A 14,779-nucleotide genomic window follows, 5' to 3' on the forward strand; every position below is an offset into this window, starting at 1 on the left:
CTTCCGTCCATTCCAGGGTTTTGTTCTTGGCGGCGATCAGTGTGAACAATGGTCGCATGATGTGAGCCGCTCCCAGGATGAAACAGTGGTAAAGGTTGACCATCCCGGTGAATTCCTGTAGTCCTTTGAAGGTGTTAGGCTTCGGGAACTGGTGTACGGTTGTGACCTTCTCGGTGCTGGGGCGGCCCTGTCTGCGGAGATGGTGAGGCCCAGGAACTGCAGGGACTCCTTGCCAAACTGGCACTTGGCCACATTGACTGTGAGGCCGAACTCTTACCAGATGGGAGAATAGCTCACGGAGATGGAACTTGTGTTCATCGTGGTCCCGACTAGCAATGAGGATATCGTCGAGATAGATAGACACTAGTCTCTGCCCACTGCGTCCATTGGCCATGGATATCATCGGGGTGGACCGGGATTTGGTGGTAACCCCGTACCAGGTCGAACTTTGAGAAAACCCGGGTGCCATGCAAGTTGGCCGTGAAGTCTTGTATATGTGGGTTGGGGTATCAGTCTGGCGTGGCCACATCGTTGAGGCGACGGTAGTCCCCACAAGGGTGCCACCCCCCGGAAGCATTTGGGACCACGTGGAGGGGGAGGCCCAAGGGCTATCCAACCTGCGGATGATCCTCAGCTCCTGCAGTTGGGAGAACTCCTCCTTTTCCAGTTGCAGCTTCTTGGGGAGCACCACCTAACTTTGGTGTGGGGGGGCCCTGGGTTGAAATGTGGTAGTGGACTCCATGTTGGGGATGGTGGAAGTAAACTGTGGCTGCAGGATGGCGGGGAAATCATCAAGCATGTGAGAATACTCATCCTTGGGGGTGCTGATGGAAGCTATTCCCAGGTTGCACATGTCTGTGGAGTCGAGGCAGACGGATTGGAAGGTGCGGGCATGTACCAACCGCTTGCCTTTGATGTCCACCAACAGGCTGTGCGCCCAGAGGAAATCGGCTCCCAGCAGCGCTGTACCTATCGAGGCCAGTACGAATTTCCAGCAGAACTTGTCCTTGCTGATCTGGATCTGTGTGCTGTGTGTGCCAAAGGTCTTAATGGAGGATCAGTTGGCCACCCGTAGGGTTGGGCCCCGTGCACGGGTGCGGGTCTCGTGGGTGATTGGGAGGAGCACACTCAGTTCTGCTCCAGTTTCTACCAGGAAATGCCGACCACTGGATTTATCAATCACATGCAGGAGGCTGTTTGCGCAGCCAGCCGTCGCAGCCATTAATGGCAGCTGGCCGGGTCATTTCCCTGGAACGAATAGGGCTGCCTGTACTTGCAGGCTTGGGCCCCCCAGCATTAATGATAGAAACACCAGGTGGGGTGGTGTTCTTCTGGTTTATCCTTGGGGCTGATTGGGTCCTGGGTAGGTGACCTGGCTGAGGGCGGCCTCGTTTTCTCGCTTGGTCCGCCAGAGGATGTCTGTGCGGGTTGTGACTATGCGTGGATCTGAGAAATCCTCATCTGCCAGCAGGTGCTGGATGTCCTCCGACATCTGTTCAAGGAAAGCCTGTTCGAACATCAAGCAGGGTCTGTGGCCATCTGCCAGTGCCTGCATTTCATCCACGAGGGCAGATGGGGTTCTGTTGTCCAGACCATCCAGATGTTGGAGCCTGGTGCCGCACTTGCCACCGGGAGAGGCCAAAGGTACCAAGGAGGAGGCTTCTGAGAGCGAGGTATTTACTTTCCTCCAGTGGGTTGTGGATGAGGTTTTCCACCCTGGCTGCGGTTTCTTCGAGCGCGCTCATGATGTGGTAAGACATCGTGGCATCTGAAGTGATGTGTCAGAGGCAAACCTGTGCTTCCGCCTGCCTGAACCAAGTGCGTTGACAATGCATCCAGAAGTGGGGGGAGAGGGGGGGAGTTTCACCGCAACCACGCTGATTGCTGCAGAATCCATATCGGGGAGGCCAGAAAACTGTCTGGACTCGCTGGGGTCACCAATGTAGCAACTGCTACACAGAATGAAACACACCACTACCACGTTGGAGGTTTCAAACGAACTGTTTATTCAAATTTCGCACTCGCCCTTTAAGGGCGGTGTGAGCTCCGCCCCGTGTCGGTGGTGATGTCACCATGCTTGCCTGAGGCGTGCACCCTGCCCTAAACCACGAGGCACAGAGGTCCCCCAATGGCGCCATCTTCTCATGGCTGTCCCGCCGGTGTGGAGATAAAAGCGGGGTCAGTTCGCCACGAGGATGTGCGCCGCTACAACTATATATTTAAAATCCTTTTCCTCATTATCATGGACAACATCAGATTATTGCATAATGGAGACCTTAAAGAAATTCCAATATTCCTTCCTATACTATCATTAAAATCTTGCCAAATTTTTATCAAATGAATCAGTATAGAGTTTGAAGTCTTTTTCTTGATTAATTTCAGGTTCCATCTAGAGATAAAATCTTTGGGTAATACTTCATTTTTCTCATGTAATACCATATGTAACCATTTTGTTAAGTCAGTTTCAAAGAAGAGCTAAGAACCTCAACTATGAAGCCAAATATTTTTTTAAATCTGGAAGCCTCAGACCTCCTGATTTGTAGTCCCATGCCAATTTATCCACTGCTATTCTCAGTACTTTGTAATTCCATAAAAATTGCCTAACCATGCCATTTATTTTTATTTTGAAAAACTTATTTGATAAATACATTGGGGTTGACTGGAACAAATATTGAATCTTTGGCATAATCTTCATTTTAACACAATTGTCCCTTCCTATTAATGTCAGGGGTAGGTCTTTCATTTTCTGCAAATCTTTTTCTATTTTTGCCAGGAGAGGAAAATAATTCAATTTGTACAAATTATTCAAATTATTATCAAGCACAATTCCCAAGTATTTAATCCCTTCACTTTTCCATTTCAGCATACTATTTACTTTAAAGCGCTCATAGTCCTGATTTGTTATTGGTAAAATTTCATTTTTTTCCATGTCTATTTTGTATCCTGATACTCTCCAATATTTTTTTAAAATTTCCTGTAATTTTTCCATGGACCCTTCAAGTTCAGACATGTTTAACAGTATATCATCGGCAAACAGACTAATTTTGATTTCAGGATTTCCCCTAATAATTTCTGCTAGAGGTTCTATTATCATAACAAATAATGCCAGAGAGATAGGGCAGCCCTGCCTACTCAATCGACTCAACGGAGACATTCCTGAAATCTGATTAGTAATTAATTTTGCCTGTCGGTTTTGGTACGGATGTACCAAATTGCTTTAATCCAATTTATAAATCCTCGTCCTATCCCCAATTTTTCCATTGTTTTAAACAAGAAAGCCCATTTGAGTCTATTGAATGCCTTTTCTGCACCCAAAGATACTACTATATTGGGGTCCTTCCATAATTGAGCTAAATGTATTATGTTAAATAATCACGCCAGGTTATTTGACTCTTGTTGCCCCTTAAAAAATCCTACTTGATCTGTATGTATTAGTTTGGGTAAATACTATCCCAGTCTATTTGCCAATGCTTCTGCTATTATTTTATAATCTAAATTTAAGAGAAATATTGGTCAATAAGAAGAGGTTTTCAGAGGATCTCTATTCCTTTTTGGCAAAATAGTGATTATTGTTATTGAGAAGGAGTCCGGTAATGTCTGAGTTTTCACTGCTCACTCTATTACATCCATAAACAAAGGCATTAACAGCTCTTTAAATTCTTTATAAAACTTGACTAGAAGTCCATCCTCGCATGGGGCTTTATTAACCTGAAGTGTTCCCAGTGTTTTTTCAATTTCTTCCCAAGTGAAATGTAAATCTAATTCCTGCCTGTCCTCCTAATTCAACTTCGGGAATTCCACTCCATCCAGAAATTTCTTTATTTCAACCGCACCTCCCAGTAAGTCATATTTATATCATTTTTTATAATATTGTTGTAATGTTTCATTTATCTCCTTTTGATTATATGCAATTGTATCATTTTCCTTCTGTGCAGCATTTATGGCTCTTGCTGATTCTTTAGCCTTCACTTGCCATGATAGTGCAAGGTACTTTATGTGCCCTTTCTCCCAATTCATAGTATTTCTGTTTTGTGTTTAATATTATCTCTTCTACTCTATATGTTTGTAAAGTATTATATTGGATCTTCTTATTTTCCATTGTTCTATATATATCCTGGTCTCCCATTCTCTGATATTCTTGTTCTAATTCCCCGATTTCTGTCTCCAGTTTATTTATTTCTGCATTAAATTCTCTTTTAATATTTTTTGTGTTTGAAATAATTTGTCCTCTCAAGTATGCCTTTAATGTGTCCCATACTTAAAAAAAAACTATTATCAATCGAACCCAATTTAGTTTCAAAGAAAAATTTGATCTGCTCTTTATAAATTGTCTAAGATTCTCCCTTTTCAATAACATCATATTTAATTGCTATCTATATTTATTTTCCTGTTTCTCCAATAGTTGTATTAGCAAGGTTAGCGGCAAGTGATCTGAGCGCAGCCTAGGTAAATATTCTGTTTGTACTACTTTGTCTTTTAGACTTGATGATACTAAAAATAAATCTATTCTAGTATCCGAGTTTTTTTTTGAATAAAATGAGTAGTGTCTCTCCTTCAGGTTGGACTGTCTCCACATGGCTCTAACTCCTCCCTTGGGTCCTCCCTAGATTTCCCAATAAAGGCTGGCATGCCTGGACTTGCCCCCTCTTGCTCCTGTACCTGGAACTTGGCCAAGTAGTGTATCAGCAATGCTCAGGCTTTTGGTAATTAAAGTCGTTTAATCACTCCATCATGTCGATGTGATTATTGTGTGCTCCACAATGAGATCTGTATTGAAGTGTTTGTATCTGTGTATGTCCCAACTAAAAATCCTACGTTATCTTCCAAAAGCATATCTATATACAATATAAAATATAACATATAACATAATCTGTCACATTCCGACTGAAGTTCTCCATGTGATCCAGTTTATCCAGAAGAAGCTTCTTATCTGTAACCCATTGATTGACTTGCTTTTTTAATTCATTGGTTTGCTGATCATGTTTACTGAGATCTCTCTCAGCGCCATCCATTCTTTCACTTAAATCATTAATGGCTTCACCCACCTCTCTCACTGAAGTGGTAAGCTCTTTAATGCCCAACTCCACATTTGTAAAGCATTGTCCCAGACCTCGAAATTCTTGCAACAGAGTTTTGAGGTCCACCATTCGTTGGGAGGAGGAGGCATCTCTACCCGTATTGTTCGTCGAAGTAACTGGAGAAGCCAGAGCTTTTTCCATTGCAGATTTTGTTTTTTTTTTCCCCTGTGATCTTCCAGTCATCCTTCAGTAATTTTCTTCAGAAGATGTATCCACACTTTTGCAGTCAAAAAATTCTATCAAAATCACTTGTTGTCTTTTAGAGAATTTTCTTGGAGAGCTCGGAGAAGCACACCTGCTCAGCCACTCAGCGTGGCCACGTCTCCTTCTCTTCTACCAAGTTTTATTCTTGAATGTTGTTTTTTATTCCTTGATGGAAAATTCAGTCCTCATGAAGTTGTACTCATGAAAAAGTAAACTGAGCTGTGTGTATACTTCTTTTGAATTGCATCTGAAATCTATATCCTTGGGACAAAAATCCTAACATTGACCTTGCTTACTACATCTTCCCAATGCCACATATGATTGCTTAAGTGAAGAACTTTCTGATTCTTTGTGGAAGGAGCATACATTGAATTCTGTCTTCCTTCTTGACCATAATCTTAAAATGAAGGCTTTCATTTTAATCCTTTGTTAGTCATCACTTTCAATGAGCTTCAAAATTCTGTTTTGACCTCCATTATCATGATGCAAACATGAAATGTTTTCCCCTAAAGAGGAGAAAGTTTGGTTTCAGTCAACATTGTTTAGCATGAGCTATTCACAATATTTTATCTGAGATGTTCCAATGAAAGTTCATCAGTCTATTTTTTTCCTCCACTTACAGAAGTTGATCTGACTATTTCCAGCATTTTCTGTTCATGATAAATAGCAGACAGCCTTCCTGTGAAAGGGTGGAGGCTTTACCAGAAGCTGATATGTTTGATTTATCAATCATGTTTGAACATGTATAATTGGGTAACTTTTGTCAGTTTGCCTGGGAAATATTAGGTGAAAATTTGCAATATGGTTTAACTGCTGCATATAGCCAAGGTAGGAAAAGGGAGTGGTTCATCTGGAAAAAAACAGCTTTACTCAAGAAAGACAATTAATTAGTCATGGATACCGCATCACATAAATGAAGCAAAAAAACATTGTAAATTCAGGATGGATTAACAGGATGAAATATGAATTAACTATCTAAGCGCAGATCACTGTCACATTAAACATCATGGAATGAACTTTGAAAGCATACAGGAAGTTCACTTTCTTTGGAGGGTTTAACAAGTTTATGTTAAAATTGCAGTGGATTTCATTTTATTTGCAAGACTACATATTTGCACATAGACACAGATTTTACTGGAGTTTTCTCATGTCCATTTAGAAAATATCTTATCTCACAGATCTTAAACTTAAATCTGGCTAATCACCGCTGGTGGATCCCAGAGGGCCCAATCGGGGCCTGGATGCTGGAACCGACCAAACACTGGCTGGCCCACTCAAACCATGCCCCGGTGGTGACGTGGCCGAGCTCACTATAAAAGGCAGAGCTGCCCCTGAATAAACTCAGTGTCAAATGCCCTCTAGCAGTGTGTGTCTTCTTTCTTCTGCAAGTTTTGAGCTACAGTCCAAGAGCTATAACCATAAGCTATAACTTGGCTGTAGCAGTAGTGACCCCGCGACAGTGGTGACTCTGACCAGTCCAAAGAGCAGTTTGGACTCGACAATGGAGCCACAACCCAAGATCAATGCCATAGCATTGAAGTTGCCCTGCTTCTGGACCGTCTAACTACAGGTGTGGTTCCAGCAAGCCAAGCCGCAGTTAGCCATTCGAAGGATTGCCGAGGATGACATGCTACTACTACTTGGTCAACACCCTCGACCAGGACATGGCAGCCTGGATTATCGATTTCCTCCAGCAGCCCCTGGAACAAGGAAGGTATGTGCCCATCAAAGAGCTACTAACCCACACTTTTGGGCTCTCAAATCACGAGCACGTTGCCCATCGGCTGCATATTGATGGTTTGGGAGACAGGGACCCATCCGCTCTCATGAGCAATATACTCGCTCTCTGCGATGGCCACACCTCCTGCCTTCCGATGCAGCAAATATTTCTTGAGAGGTTGCCCGTGGCCATCTGGTTGCTCATCATGGAGGAGGATTTTGAGGACCCCAGGAAGGTGGCTGTCCAGGCAGACATGCTCTAAGTGGGGAAGAGGGACACCTGCGCTTCAATCAACCAGGTGATGACACCACATCAACAGTATCTGGCCATGAGGTATGCCGACCTCTATCCAACCAATCGATCATCTGAGTGGCCGACCAACTGAACAAGACGCCCCACCAGTGAGCTGTACTGTTATTGTCATCAACAGTGAGGCTCCAATGCCCATCGATGTTTCTCCCCCTGCCCATTCCAGGGAAACGCCCAGGCCGGCCGTTGTTAATGGCTCCAATGATCGGCCAACTGCAAAGCCTCCAACATATCCAGGACTTGCTGTTAGGCAGATACTTCTTAGTAGACACTGAAGAACAATACAGCATCATCCATTCCCCCCCACCCCCACCAGCCTCAAGGCTTGCTGCAGCAAAATGGGACAAGAACTCCAGGTGGCAAACAGCTCCAGTATCCGGACTTTTGGCACCTGTTCCATGCTCCTCTGCTACGGCCACCGCTGGTTCACCTGGACATTCACCATGGCAGCTATGCAGCAACCACTTTCAGGTGCTGACTTTCTGAGGGCCCACTCCCTCCTGATGGACATCAAGGGCCATCGACTGGTACACACCCGGACATTCCAATCACCCTCCCTCAATGGCACCAAGCTCACCAACCCTCAGCTGCACTCAGTGAGCTTTGCCACCAACAAGTTTGTCAAGATCCTGACAGATTTTCCCACCATCACCAAACCTCGCTTCCATTCATCAGAACCCAGATATGGACTGAGGCACCAGATCATGACTGAGGGCCCTCCCCTCCATGCCAGGGCGTGCCGCCTCCCCCCTGAAAAATATAACTTGGCCAGGGACAAATTTTTAAAAGTGGAGGAACTGGGCATCGTGTGGCGCTCTGATAGGCCCTGGGCCTCACCCCTCAACATGGTCCACAAGTCAATGGGTGGCTGGAGGCCATGTACTGACTACTGCTGCCTCAACGAGACCACTGTTCTGGACAGGTATCCCATGCCCCATATTCAAAACATTACTGCAAACTTTCAAGGGGCACGGATATTTTTTTTTTTTTTTAAATTTTTTTATTTTTCACACCATAAATCACATTAGCCATGATATACACAATTTCTTTTTCACACATATACAGTGACTTTTTCTCCCCCCCCCTTTCCTCCCAAACCACCCCCCCACCCCCCCCTCTCATCCATTTTAGGTATACAATCTAGGTTGCATTAATCCAGTCAGACAATGTTGTCATTCAACAAAATTACACCAGAAATTCTACTGAGTCCATTCTTTTCTTTCCTTCTCCTTCCATCAACTTAGGTAATGTTTGTCCCCGGTAGGTTTTCGCTATTGTATTTAATGTAAGGCTCCTATACTTGTTCGAATATTTCAATATTATTTCTTAACCAATATGTTATTTTTTCTAATGGAATACATTTATTCATTTAAATTTGGTAGTTTATTCCTTTTAATTTGGTTATGTATTCCATTAATATTTAAAGACATATAGTTCAGCGTAGCCCTTTTATATTTTGTTTATCTTCTCTTTCCGTTTTTCCATCATTACCTTTCCTCCTTTTCCATTTCTGTTTTCTTATTTTCTACTCTTTATAAGACAACATTCCTACAACATCCAACATTTTCCTTATTCTCCTATTTCTATCTTATTTATCCCCAATCTCCCATTCACCTCCTGAGTTGTCCTTTATCCCTTGTCGGACAACCACATCTCCCCTCTCCATTTGGATTTGCGAATCCACTCGCAAGCGTCAACTGATTTTGCAGTGACCGCTATTTCCCCCCACCCCGCCTCCCCCAGAAAAGATTTCACTTTTCATATGTCACAAAGGTCACTCTTTTAATTCCCTCCTTATTCTCTCTATTCCATTACCTTCCCTTATTAATTCTTGTCTATACTATCTATATTTTCCTCTAAGTACAGATACATTCACGTATGCTCCTTGTCTCTATTCACTCTTATACCTCTTTACCCGCATACATATCAATCGTGATCATTTTTACTCTCATTACCCGTCTTCATCCCTCAGTCTATTTTTGTCTTTACCCACATACATATCAATTGTGATCATTTTAACTCTCATTACCCGTCTTCCTCCCTCAGTCTATTTTTGTAATTGTTCTGCAAATTTTCGTGCTTCTTCTGGATCCGAGAATAGTCTGTTTTGTTGTCCTGGAATAAATATTTTCAATACCGCTGGATGCTTTAGTATAAATTTATACCCTTTCTTCCATAAAATCGCCTTTGCTGTATTGAACTCTTTTCTCTTCTTTAGGAGTTCAAAACTTATATCTGGATAAATGAAGATTTTTTGCCCTTTATACTCCAGTGGTTTGTTGCCCTCTCTTACTTTTTCCATTGTCTTCTCCAGTACCTTTTCTCTTGTAGTATATCTTAGGAATTTTACTACAATAGATCTTGGTTTTTGTTGTGGTTGTGGTTTAGAGGCCAATACTCTATGTGCCCTTTCTATTTCCAATTCTTGCTGTAGTTCTGGACATCCTAGGGTCTTAGGGATCCACTCTTTTATAAACTCCCTCATATTCTTGCCTTCTTCATCTTCCTTAAGGCCCACTATCTTTATGTTATTTCTTCTGTTATGGTTTTCCATTGTATCTATTTTTTGAGCTAGTAGTTCTTGTGTCTCTTTAGTTTTTTTATTAGATTTCTCCAATTTCTTTTTTAAGTCTTCTACCTCCATTTCTGCTTCTACTGCCCGCTCTTCCATCTTGTCCATTTTCTTTCCCATTTCTGTTAAGGTCATCTCCATTTTATTTATTTTCTCTTCTGTGTTGTTTATTCTTTTTCTTAAATCCTTAAATTCCTGTGTTTGCCATTCTTTAAATGACTCCATGTATCCTTTAATAAGAGCAAGTATATCCTTTACCTTGCCTTTCTTTTCTTCTTCTATTTCACCATACTCTTCCTCTTCTTCTTCCTCTGGGTTGGCCATCTGTTGTTTCTTTGTTGCCCTTTCCTCCTCTTCTTTCTTGTTTCTATTGTCTTCTGTGGTCTCTTCTTGCTGCAGGTGTTCTGCAGCTGTCGTTGCCGGCTGTGGAGATCGACTCCCCAGCTGGTCCCCCCTCCCGTCGGTGTGTTTTTTTTCATGCACATCGCGCATGCGCGACTCCTCGCGCATGCGCGATTGCGCACTTTTACTCGGCTCAGCGAGCCATTTTTGTAGTTCTATTTCTACCGACCTGAGGAAGCGGGCTTCTCTCTCCACAGCGGGCCTCTTCGGACAGGTAAGGCCTTTTCCTTCTTCCTCCGTTGTCTTCTCTTCCTCTCTTCTTACCGTTGATTTTAATTTTTCTTTTTTTGTCGCCATCTTCTTTCCACCTTTATACTCACTTTTCTGTAACTTTTATTTCTGTGCCTTTGTGTTTTCTCTTGTTTTTCCCGACTTTTCTGGAGAGGGCTGGAGTTCACCGTCCGGCCACTACTCCATCGCGTGACTCCTCCGGGCACGGATATTTTCAAAGATGGACCTCATCAGGGGCTATTACCAGATTCCGGTTCACCCAGAGTACATCCCAAAGACGGCCATCATAATCCCCTTTGAATTTTTTGAATTCTTCCGCATGCCCTTTGGGTTAAAAAACACAGCTCAGACTTTTCAGAGATTGATGGATGCGGTGGGCTGGGATCTGCCCTTTGCATTCATCTACCTCGACAATAATCGCCAGCCACACCCGCAATGAGCACGCCACCCACTTACGGCAACTGTTCTCCGTGCCGAGCAATTTTGGCCTCACCATCATCCCAGCCAAGCCCCAATTTGGCCAAGAGACTATCGACTTCCTGGGCCATCAGATCAATCATCACGGGGCCAGACCATTGCCAGCAAAGGTGGAGACTATCTGTTCTTTCCTCATGCCTTCAATGGTGAAAGGGCTACAGGAATTTGCAGGTATGGCCAACTTCTATCACTGCTTCATACCTGCAGCGGCATGCATCATGAGCCCATTCTTTCACTTCATGGCAGGGCCCAATATAATGAACCCAAGAGTCCACCGAGTCCTTCCAGGCCATAAGAATGTCATTGCCAAAGCCACCCTCATCGTTCCCCTCAGGACAGATACCCCAGCCGCCCTCACCACAGACGCCTCCAGCACGGTGGTCAGGCGTGTACTTGAGCAGCTGGGTGAGGGTCATTGGCAACTGCTGGCCTTTTTCAGTAGACACCTCAGGCCACCAAAGCTTAAGTACAATGCCTTTGACAGAGAACTGTTAACCTTATACCTGGCAATTTGGCCCTTTCAATCTTCCTGGAGGACAGGAAGTTCAAAATTTACAGACCACAAACCCCTTACATTTGCCTTCCATAAGGTGTCCGACCCGTGCTCAGCCAGGCAACAGCGGCACCTGTCCTACATCTCTGAATTTACTACGGTCATTGAGCATATAGCTGGTAATCCAACATAGTGGCTGATGCCCTATCCTGGCCAGCTATCTCGGAGGTGCACGACCCTAACCCTGGCCTTGACTATACGGTCCTGGCAGAGGTGCAGCAGGCGGACCCTGACATTCCGGTTTACCGAATAGCGCTCACCGGCCTAAACCTGGAGGACATCCAGATCGCTCCCAGCAATCACATGCTGCTCTGTGACACCTTGACGGGTAAACCTCACCCTGTTGTTTCAGCCGCAAAGAGGAAGCAAGTGTTCGACTCAGTCCATAACTTGGCTCACACTGCCATCAGGACTAGAGTGAAGATGGTGGCGAGCTGGTACATCTGGCAGAGGCCATGCTATGGACCAAGACATACCCAATGCCAGTCATCCAAAATTCCCACACCAAGGCCTCCCCCCTACAGACATTTAAGCCCGCACGTTGCCAGTACATTATGGGACCCCTACCTGTGTTCAGAGATGCATGCTACCTCCTTACACTGGTCGACCAGACGATCAGATTGCCTGAAACAGTGTCATTATCGGAGGCTTCCCCAGAGGTATGTGCACAGGCTCTACTCAACACTTGGGTAGCGCATTTCGGTGTCCCCAAACACCTCACTTCAGACAGAGGGGCCACCTTAGTCCACACCCTAGGGACCCAACTCCACCACACCATGGCGTATCACTCGCAGGCCAACAAGTTGGTCTAAAGGGTCCACAGACACCTCAAGGTGGCTTTAATGGCAAGGCTGACTGGTCCTAACTGGGCTGACGAGCTTTCCCGGGTCCTGTTGGGAATTTGAACCCCCACACCCAAGGTAAATCTCGCGGCATCTTCCGCTAAGTTGCTCTACGGCGCACCCCTGATAATATCAGGTGAATTTGTAATGGCCCCTGAGGACTTAGGAGAGCCCCCAGCAACCACACTGTCCTGGCTTCACAAGTGTTTAGGCACCCTGGCCCCCACAAAGCCCAGGCCCCATGGCCAGCCCCACATATACATCCCCAAACACTTGACCGATTGTAAATACATATTTGTTCGGTATGGGGCACATCAGCCACCTCTCCAGGGACCTTATGAGGGGCCATACCATCTCATAAGAAACAAAGGTTCCACCTGTGTTCTGGACATTAATGGCAGAAAGGAGATTTTTTACCATCGACTGGTTTAAACTGGCCTATTTAGAGTCTGACCAGCCCATCGCCCATCTGACCCCCCCCCCCCCCCCGCCACCATGGCACAGGGGTTGGCCTCCTAAGAACTCTGTACTGATTGCTGGTTCTGGGGGTGGGGTGGGGTCATGTAGCGGTCAGCAGCCCACGCCTCAGGCCAACACCGATCACGGGGCACAGGCAAGACCTTGCAGAGGCTGTGACACCATTTCCAGAGGCTGCTGGTGGAACAGTGAAACTGGCCAATCACCTCTGGCAGATCCCAGGGGACCCAATTGGGGCCCGGATGCTGGAACCGACCAATCGGTGGCCAGCTCACTCAAGCCACGCCCCGATGATGACGTGGCCGAGTTCACTATAAAAGGCAGACTGCCCCTGAATAAATTCAGTGTCGAATACACTCTACCAGTGTGCGTGTCTTCTTTCTTCCATTAGTGTTGAGCTACAGGCCTGGAGCTATAACCATGAGCTTTAACCTGGCTGTAGCAGTAGCAGGTCCCGCTACAAATTAAAAAAAATACATCTTGGGCCTGTATAGGCAATGACACCAAAGGAATGTAAATAGCAATGTACATTGGAATTTTTCCATCAATCACAGTTATTTGCTAAAACAAGAGTTTAACATTAGAAATACAGAGTAATAAGTGAAAGTTAATTGAAATTTTCAAGATTATGGAAGTTTTGAATAGGTAAGGAGTGGAAGATTTAGTTGGTGAATACTTAACAGAGGGGTAATAAAATATGGATTATCTAAATGTGAATAAGGAATATGGTTGTGAAATACACTTGCGTCAAGTTTATTGTCATCTGATTGTATAAGCACCACCCGGTGAAACAGCATTCTCCAGCCCTCAATACAAAACATGCAGACATACAACCAGTCAAGAACACACATACACTCAAATAATACATATTCAGGGCAAGTACCAGTATCTTATCTGCAAAAATAAATAAATATTGTTTTGTACAAATGAAAGTATTGAATGGTTAGTTGTGGTGCGCTGTTAGACAGAATCAGACACACACAAGGTAAAGACTGAACAGCAAGCTTTAATCCACGAAGACTTCCACAGAGCCAGACTGGCTGTGGCTGCAGCAACTCAGTGTGAAGTCTCGGGAGGCCGGTGCAGGCTTATATCCCGGAGGGTGATTGACACCCGACCGGGTGGGGCTTGATCCATTCAGGCCAACTGATTGACAGCCGGCCAGGTGTTGTCCTGTCCCCTGACACTCCTGCCGGTACCGAGGTTGCCCCCTGCAGTAGGCCGGTGGTGTACCGCCATATTAGTGTTAACAGTTCCTTTGGACATTCAGCATTCTTAATTGATAATTTGTTTTATTTCTTTCTACATGAATCTTCTTCCAAATATTGAGTAGATGATGTAATACTGGAGAACTTCTATGTTGTACCAATTTTTCATCCCATTTATGTAATATGTGTTCAGGTGTCTTTTCCCCTATTTTATCTAATTCTAATCTAGTCCAATCTGGCTTTTCCCTTGTTTGATAAAAATCTGATAGGTATCTTAATTGTGCGGCTCTATAATAATTTTTAAAGTTTGGCAGTTGTAAGCCTCCTTGTTTATACCATTCTGTTAATTTATCTAGTGCTATCCTCGGTTTCCCCCCTTTCCATAAAAAATTCCTTATTATTTTCTTTAACTCCTTGAAGAATTTCTCTGTCAGTTGTATTGGCAATGCCTGAAATAGGTATAATATCCTTGGAAAAATGTTCATTTTAATACAGTTTATCCTTCCTATTAGTGTTAATGGTAAATCTTTCCAGTGCTCTAAATCATCCTGTAATTTTTTCATTAGTGGATAATAATTGAGTTTATATAGTTGGCCGAGATTTTTGTTTATTTGTACACCTAGGTATCTTATTGCTTGCATTTGCCATCTAAATGGTGATTCTTTCTTAAATTTTGAGAAATCCGCATCATTCATAGGCATTGCTT

Source organism: Narcine bancroftii, chromosome 5 (genome assembly GCF_036971445.1).
Source record: "Narcine bancroftii isolate sNarBan1 chromosome 5, sNarBan1.hap1, whole genome shotgun sequence".
Lineage (NCBI taxonomy): Eukaryota > Metazoa > Chordata > Chondrichthyes > Torpediniformes > Narcinidae > Narcine > Narcine bancroftii.